This window comes from Numenius arquata, chromosome Z (assembly GCF_964106895.1).
Source record: "Numenius arquata chromosome Z, bNumArq3.hap1.1, whole genome shotgun sequence".
Lineage (NCBI taxonomy): Eukaryota > Metazoa > Chordata > Aves > Charadriiformes > Scolopacidae > Numenius > Numenius arquata.
Window position 1 is genome coordinate 12,541,258 of NC_133616.1, and position 7,548 is coordinate 12,548,805.

The following is a 7,548-nucleotide window of genomic DNA, read 5'->3' on the forward strand; positions in this document are numbered from 1 at the left end:
GTAGGAGCCTTGAAATTTTCTGGTGGAAATGTAAGCTCCTATAAAGTGAATTTAAATCTAATGATATGATGATAAATGTGCTTCTTTTATGTACCTTTCTAAGTATTCCTTAAAAAAATGTTTGAAGAAAATGCTATAAAGAGAAGAAGTTTCCCAGGGACACCTCCTCTTCCAGAGTAATCAGACTATTTCTTCAGTCCAAATCAGCCTTCTAGAAGATACAGTCTAGTCTTCCTTACCTTTCTGAACAACTTCTGGCCCAATTTTCTTCATGTCTATATCACCAGCCCCAACACCAGTTCCCAACTTGTATCACTATCCATGCTTATTGATGTTCTGCATTTGGAAGCACAAGCTGGCATATGCAGTCAGTGACTATGGACAAAGTCAAGAAAATGAAACAATAAAAAAAAAATAACATCGCAAGCATAACACCTGAGTTTGACATCTTAACAGCAAACAGCTAAGGAAATGCTGGAATTAAAGTTAGCTGTGGAATTTTAGCTCTGTCCTCTGCTATAAAATACCTTTTTATTATGTCCCACTATTCAAGCTCTGCCCTAAATCAAGGGTGATCGATTTTCTAATGTTTGTTTTTTTTTTTTTTTTTTTCTCCATGGCACTCTGTCTTTATAGCCATATAAAGAGCACTCAGATATAACTCTCTTTAATTCAGTTTTACAGCATCATTCAGAGGTGAAGGAAGTGTGGTGAGTACCTTTTTACCAAATAGCTGTGAAGATTAATGTAAAAGATACATATTCCTTTTGGTGTCTGGGCTGAGGCTGTACATTTCATGTATTAGATGTGGCAGGCAAAAATGCTGACCCTGGGCTCTGCAGATCATTCCAGGGAGCAATTTTCTCACGCGAGAAAAGATTTCTTTGGCCTTTTCCTCTCCCCTTCTCCTTCGTGTCACCCATCCTCCACAATCACCATGTTCCTCTGCCTCCCACCACTGCTCTGCCCTCCACCCCACGCTGCTATTCCACGTCTATGTGCCATCCCCCGTCCTTTCCTGTCCTTCTGCTTGTCTTGTCAGGAGGATTCCTGAGTCTTCCCCTCTCATCAACACCCACACGTCTGGCTCTTGTCCTTTCTGCATTTGAATCCAGGAATTTTTCTCCTCCACGTTGTCTCACCCCAATGAATATCACCGGGAGCACAAAAGAGACAGTCTCCTGGCTCTCCTTTCAGGTGGCTGGCCCTGTTGCAGGCTGTGGAAGTCTGCAGCTGAAACTGCGAAGGAAGTCCTGCTTGACCTGAGGTTGAAAGCTGCTCAGGGAGGATGAAAACTTCAGGGGTTCCACTACTAAACCGAAAGGAATATCTTAGTTATCCACTGAGCATGTGCAGATTCAGCTTTCCAAAGGCATATAACACAGCCAAATTTGGGCAGATTTTCAGGAGGGTAAAAGGGATATCTCTGATGAAAGGCAACCCCCTAACAAGTTCCTGCTCCAAGGAAGAGGGGTGCCAGAGCTTTTCAAAGAAAAGGTCACAATTACTTTTTAACTTGGACAAAACACTGAATTTTTCCTTACCCTCGTTATTGGAAACGGCTGAGTTTGTGGACATTTTCCAAAAACTTCAGCCTGAGGCAGATACCTGGCATGGAAAATTTCATTCCAAATGGTTATAGTTTGGCAATGTTGTAAGCGCTTGAAAGTAGGCTCTTACAATTGCTTTCACTGCAATGTGAGAGGCTACCGAGCCACCAAGCCTACCTCCAGTCACAGCCCACCACCTTCCTTCATCACCCATTCTGCAAACAAAGCAGTGAGGCATGTCCAAGGCAGGGCTGAACACCTTTCAGAGGTTTGTGCTCTGGCCAGAAGCAAATTACTGGCACCAATACTGGAGAAATAGGTTAAGATGAAGACTCTGTAACGTAGAGGGGTTTCGTAGCACAGAGGGTCTTCAGACTTCACAATTTACTGCATATTATACTCCTTTCTGAGTTTTGCTTGCATTTACATGCATTCATCCTCTCCAAATAAATGTGCGTTTCAGTTTTCTGACAAATGTCTTAGCAACAGCTTATCCTGCATTGTCCCGGTTTCCAAATAGCTCAAGTTGGTCTGTCATTACCATTATTTCCTTCTTTTATCACACCACCGCCACCCTCTCTCCCTTGTCATATTCAGGAGGAGGTGAATCCATAGACACTGGCGTCCTCCAGGCAAAAATTAGAGCAGTCATCTGCTGATGTTATGTAACGTGATTTTCCAGGGATAACCCATCAGCCCCCTCCCAGTGGATCCTCTCCTGAGCCCCTGGCTTTTTGGCTGCATTTCACACACCATGGAAGATGTACAGGCCATATTCTGCAGGCATAGACCAATTCCTGGAAAAGGCAGAGGCATCATGACTTGCTAATGAGCTCCAACTGAGTTACAGATATTTCACATCTGCCATGTCTGAATTTGAATGCACTATCTGCCCCTGTGGCCAGACTGCCAGCAGCTCAAAGTACCTCAGGACACATGAGCCATGGCAGAAACTCGGGCATCCTCTGCTGCCATTGTGAGACCCATCTGAGATCACCTTATGTTATTTTTTTCACCATGTAGGTACACTGTCACCACTGAACACCGCTGCACTGGATCTCCTTGGGAAGGTGTGTGTCCTTTGCATGAAGCCCAGCACGGTGGATGTTATGGCAGGGCACACTGCCTGTGTAATACTAGCTCTGTTTGCACAGGTGTTGGATGGCTTTAAAGCCTGGATCCTTGGATGATGTGAGCATCCAGGAGGTCTTCTGTGGCTTATAGAGTCTGCTGGGAGGTGAACACTTTCAAAATGAAATCGTCTTTAGAACTGCTGAAACCTTCATGAGTAACAGTCCTCATCTGCATTAAAAAGTTGCTTATTGCCAAAGTCATTTCACATATTCTTTTTGAAGAGTGGCAGAGGAATATTAAAATTTGGACAAATAACCCCTTCCTTATTGTCAGCTACTTGGGACATTGCAGAGGGGACAAAGGCAATGGGTACAGTTGTGCTGTCGGTGAAGTCAAGGGCTACCAGGATTGCCTGAGGAATGGCCCTGGCCATTTATTTTTCTAATGGTGCTGGAAACTACCACACAGGAGCCCATGTCTGTTTTGTGAAATGAATAGTTATATTTATTACCAGGAAGGTCAAAGTGGGGGGAAAGTTGGCTGATGGTGTGCAGGTAGTGAGAAGGGTGAGGGGAATATTTCCAGCACTGGTGGAAAGAAAATTAGGGGCAATCACAGCAGCATCTGACTAAAATCAGAACTGATTAAAATCAGAAGAATGGAGGGAAGCAGGATGAATAAAACAAGAATGTATTGAAAGGATAATAAAACACAACTGGTGCAGAAACTCCAGCCTTTTATCTCATGCCTTGAGTGAAAACAAACCTGTTTTCCAGAGGAAGGAATCATAACCAGAAGTTTTTTTAGGAAGGTCCATGCAGGCTGAGGGGCCCACCACCACGGTGAGCATCACCCGGAGGCAGCGCAGCAGCTAGATGGCACCGCCGGCTGTGCTGTTGCCCTTCCCCTTTGCTCCCAGCGGCGATGGAGGCAAAGGCTTTCAGCTCAGCTTGCCCAGATACTGTTTTTGCTAAATGCTGTGGGTTTGGATTGAAAAATGAAGAAGATAAATTTTACTCAGAAGATTCAGCCAGACTAAGAAAGCTCCCAAACAACCTGGTGATAGAGCTACTAACAGGTCTATGTTTCCAGTCCTTGATGAACAATTTCAGTGCTCTCTGGACCACAGGTGTCTTCTAAAAGCATTGTAAAGATTTAAAAAGAGATAATGACATTGTGAAAATGTCATTGTTTGGGTTTTCTCTTTTTTTTTTTTTTTTATTTTTTTTATTTCTTTGGGTTTTTCCCCCTGTGGTGCTCCAAGAACTAGAATTTGGTTCTGTCTATCTGTCTGCGGGAGGTTAACAGTACCCTTGTCTTCTTTTTATATCTTTATATCTCTTTTTAGCTGTTACTACCCAATTTTATTTTTACATCTGTACTTATCTGTTACTACAAGCAACAGCAGAGTAACATCAGTAGCTCACAAGCAGAACGGTGACCCTGCCAGCCATGCTAAAGTCTTACATTGGTCCACTGACGTACGTACAGTCACAATCAGGACACTGTGTGGAGTGTGTTGCTGATTAGTTTAACACTGCTTTTCATCCAGACACCATTTTAATCTTTGGGAGCTTCAGACCTGAGCCTGAGCTTTCCCAGGATCAGACTACTGGGCAGATCATGACCCTGTCTGTGACGAGACTTTAACAAACTACCTCTATGACAATATGATGAGTTACTGGAATGAGAAGGAAAGGAAGGATTTCTGTTGTATGTTGAGTTTACAGTCTTCAGAAAAACACATTTCGCTGTGCTTTTACGTTCTCTTCAAATCTCTTCTGCAATTTCTTTCAGCTACTTTCCTCCTGGTTCCCACTCTCATCTGCTGTATGTGTTTTGTGTAGGGAGCTACTAGCAGGAGCCAGTTATAGAGATCCACGAAGAACATGGGAAGTAAGAATGTGTTTTCAAGTGCCATCTGGGCACCTTACCCATCAGCTGTCTCATGGGTGATGTGCACCCAGGCCATCCTTTGCTCCATCATGCATGCAGCTTGCCTCCTGGGTGCCAACAAGGCAACTCTTACTTCATCCTAAGCAGGATGATATTAGGCAAATGGCCTCCATTGCCTTCACCCCCTGACTCCTCTCAGGGCATTGTGGGTGTCAGGGAGGTCCTGTGGGAGGTTGGTCAGGGTCAGTAAGGATTACTGTTGCCCTCAGGGCCCTGTCAGCTGCCTTAAAGTGTCGGCTTCTGCCTGTAGACTTTTGCAAGAGCTTCAGTGACCATGGGGATGATTATTTTTCTTAACTGTGGGACAGCAGCAGAAAGGACCCACATGGAGAAATCCCAAGCAAAAAAAAAACCAAACCCAAACCAACCCACAGCCCCCCAAACCCTTGGCTTTTCTTTAGGGATCTGTTTTGTTCAATTCTAATTTGAGCAATTCCAGCCATAGCGTGAGCACGAGCCGTGTCGCGGGGCCATCTGCTGTGTGCAAAATGGTGTCACCCACATATGGCTTTCAGAGAAAGGGGCAAGAAATTAATTATGGGCTGAATGAAGCCAAAATTAGACCCCAATAGTCTTTGAGTCACAGTGCATTTAGTACTGTGAAAAATGTAACATTTTTCCTCTCTCCCACAACTCCACCCCCTTGAAAAAAGCCCCATGGTGCAAGCTATGCAAGGCACTGCTTGGGGAAGTGCTGAGGGGTCCCGTCCTACCAGTTGTCAGGCATCCAAAATGCACTTGTTTGAATCCAAAATGCAAACCCACTCCTCAGAGATAGGGCCAGGATTTTTACACAAGTGAAATAAAATACAACTGAGCTCCAACAGAGGAAGAATCTGGATGCAATCTGGTCCAATACCAAACAAATAACGATTTCTCATTTATTGAAAGATTTTCTTGGCAATGATCAACAGACTGAAATATCCTTCCTCCCTTGTGCCCCCAAACCCTCTGTGAACAAGCCCAAACTCATCTGTTCCAAGTTGCAGAAGAAAGGTCACTGCTCAGCTCTCTGCAGCGTGGGCAGTGCGTCCAGAGGGGCACAGCTCTGCTTGGGGAGATTGGGGAAGACACTTTGCAACCGTGCCATCCCTTGCCAAGACTCTCTTTGCTTTTCCCTGTGGTTTCCAGGCAAAGTTTCTGCAAGTTCATGATCAGTTCTGAGCTAGCAAACAATGTCAAATTGAAAGGAAAAAACAGAGTAAGCAGTTCATCTCAGCTGGGGAAGCTAAAATATCTCAGCAGTGGGATTTACTCCTTATATTTTATTTGCTCTGGCTACCTCACCTTAGGGGGGAGCTGCATAAGCCAGCGTGTGAAATCCAAAGAGAAGGCAGAATTTCCATGTGCTTATTGTCCTTCCTCTTGCTGCACATGTCAGCAGTTCCCCCTCACCAGCTTGCTCTATCCTTCACCCTCACTCTTCCTCCTAACACAATGATTTCCCTTCTGGCTCGGAAACATCTCCCTTGAAGTCTCTGCAGCCCAGCTTCCTTCCCCCTGCCTGTCCCCCAACTCAACCATTCTTCCCCAGAAGGCCAAGAAACCCTCCCATACAGGCTAAAAGGTATCTTCTAATCTAGACTAAGATCCTTTCTTGATCCTGGCTAGAAATGAGCTCAAACCCTTGCTTTTGATAGTCCTGCCCATGGCTGCAGCTCCAGCAGTGAGTGTTGTTGATCCCATGGCCTCTTGTCCTACCAGCCCTGGTCTATGACACCTGCCACCCAGTGACGTCCTCAGCTCAGAATGAGATCCTGTGGTTTGAGATGGAAAGCAAAACGCAGCTTCTTACCAGAAATCCTGTGTGTCATGCTCTTATTACACGTTTAAATCATAGGAAACTTTTATCACTTTCAGTTGGTGGAGAAAAAAATGTTAAAATACCCAAGAGATGTTATCCAGGCAGTTTTGTATGAGGATATGAATAAGCATTTTATGGAAAGACACAAGTAGCGGCTCTTCCCTTATCCTGCAACTTGACTCGTTACTTAGGATTGCTGTTTGAAACTTCTATTTCTGCAAAGCAGGCTCTTGCAGTGTTAATCTTGTACTCAGAGATAGTTAAACCACGGACTCCTCGCTTGCTCTCTTAACTAGACCAGAGAGACACTGTGGACGAGTCCCCTTGAAGAGGGGAACTCCCTGCTGCTGGCGGCAGCTCAAGCATTTACTACAAGGGGAAAAGGGTGCACATCTGTGCCGTGGTGGGAGCAGCAAGGACCGTAGCCAAGCCCAGTGCTGCGTGCTCGGCCCTCCAACATCGCAGCTGTACCTCATACCGATGACACAACTTGCCCTGAGCACAGTGATGGGATGGCGCAAACTTGCCACAGCAGCCCTTAGGCTCTCTGAGCTCCAAGGCTCGCTGTTTTTCTCCAACAATTGCTGAAATAGATCCAAATATATTATGAGAAGTGATGTTGCGTCAGTTTAAATAAATGGCTTTTAGGGTAAGTGTTCGTTTTTGCATTTAGGCTGGTTTGGAAAACATGTTTGTGTTGTTTTTTTTTTTTTTAAAGTGTGGTCCAGGGTGAAAAATAACTTTTTTTGGTTATTGAATGAAAAAGCTCTTAGTATTAAGGGATAATTGTTTCCAATCCATGTACGTCAGGATTAACATTGAGTAATTCTTAGCTAGGCTAGTTAATGACTATGATATGCAAAGAATTTCTGTTTCCAAACCAATACATGCCAAAGGTTCTCCTTAGAAGCATCATAAAATCACTGTGACGTCTCCCATAGAAGAAAAGGGATAAACGTGCATGAAGAATTTACTAGTTAAAAATCTTTGCCTCTCATTATGATTTTCTTCTTTTTATACTGGGTTGGAGAAAGGCAAGGTCTGCCTTTGCCCGATCAGCCCGTGCAGAGATTCCCCCTTTTTGAAAATATGGTGACAAAACATTGTTAAATTTTTTTTGAGTATTGACCAAATCTTTGTTTATTGCTCTCAAGAGTGACCAGC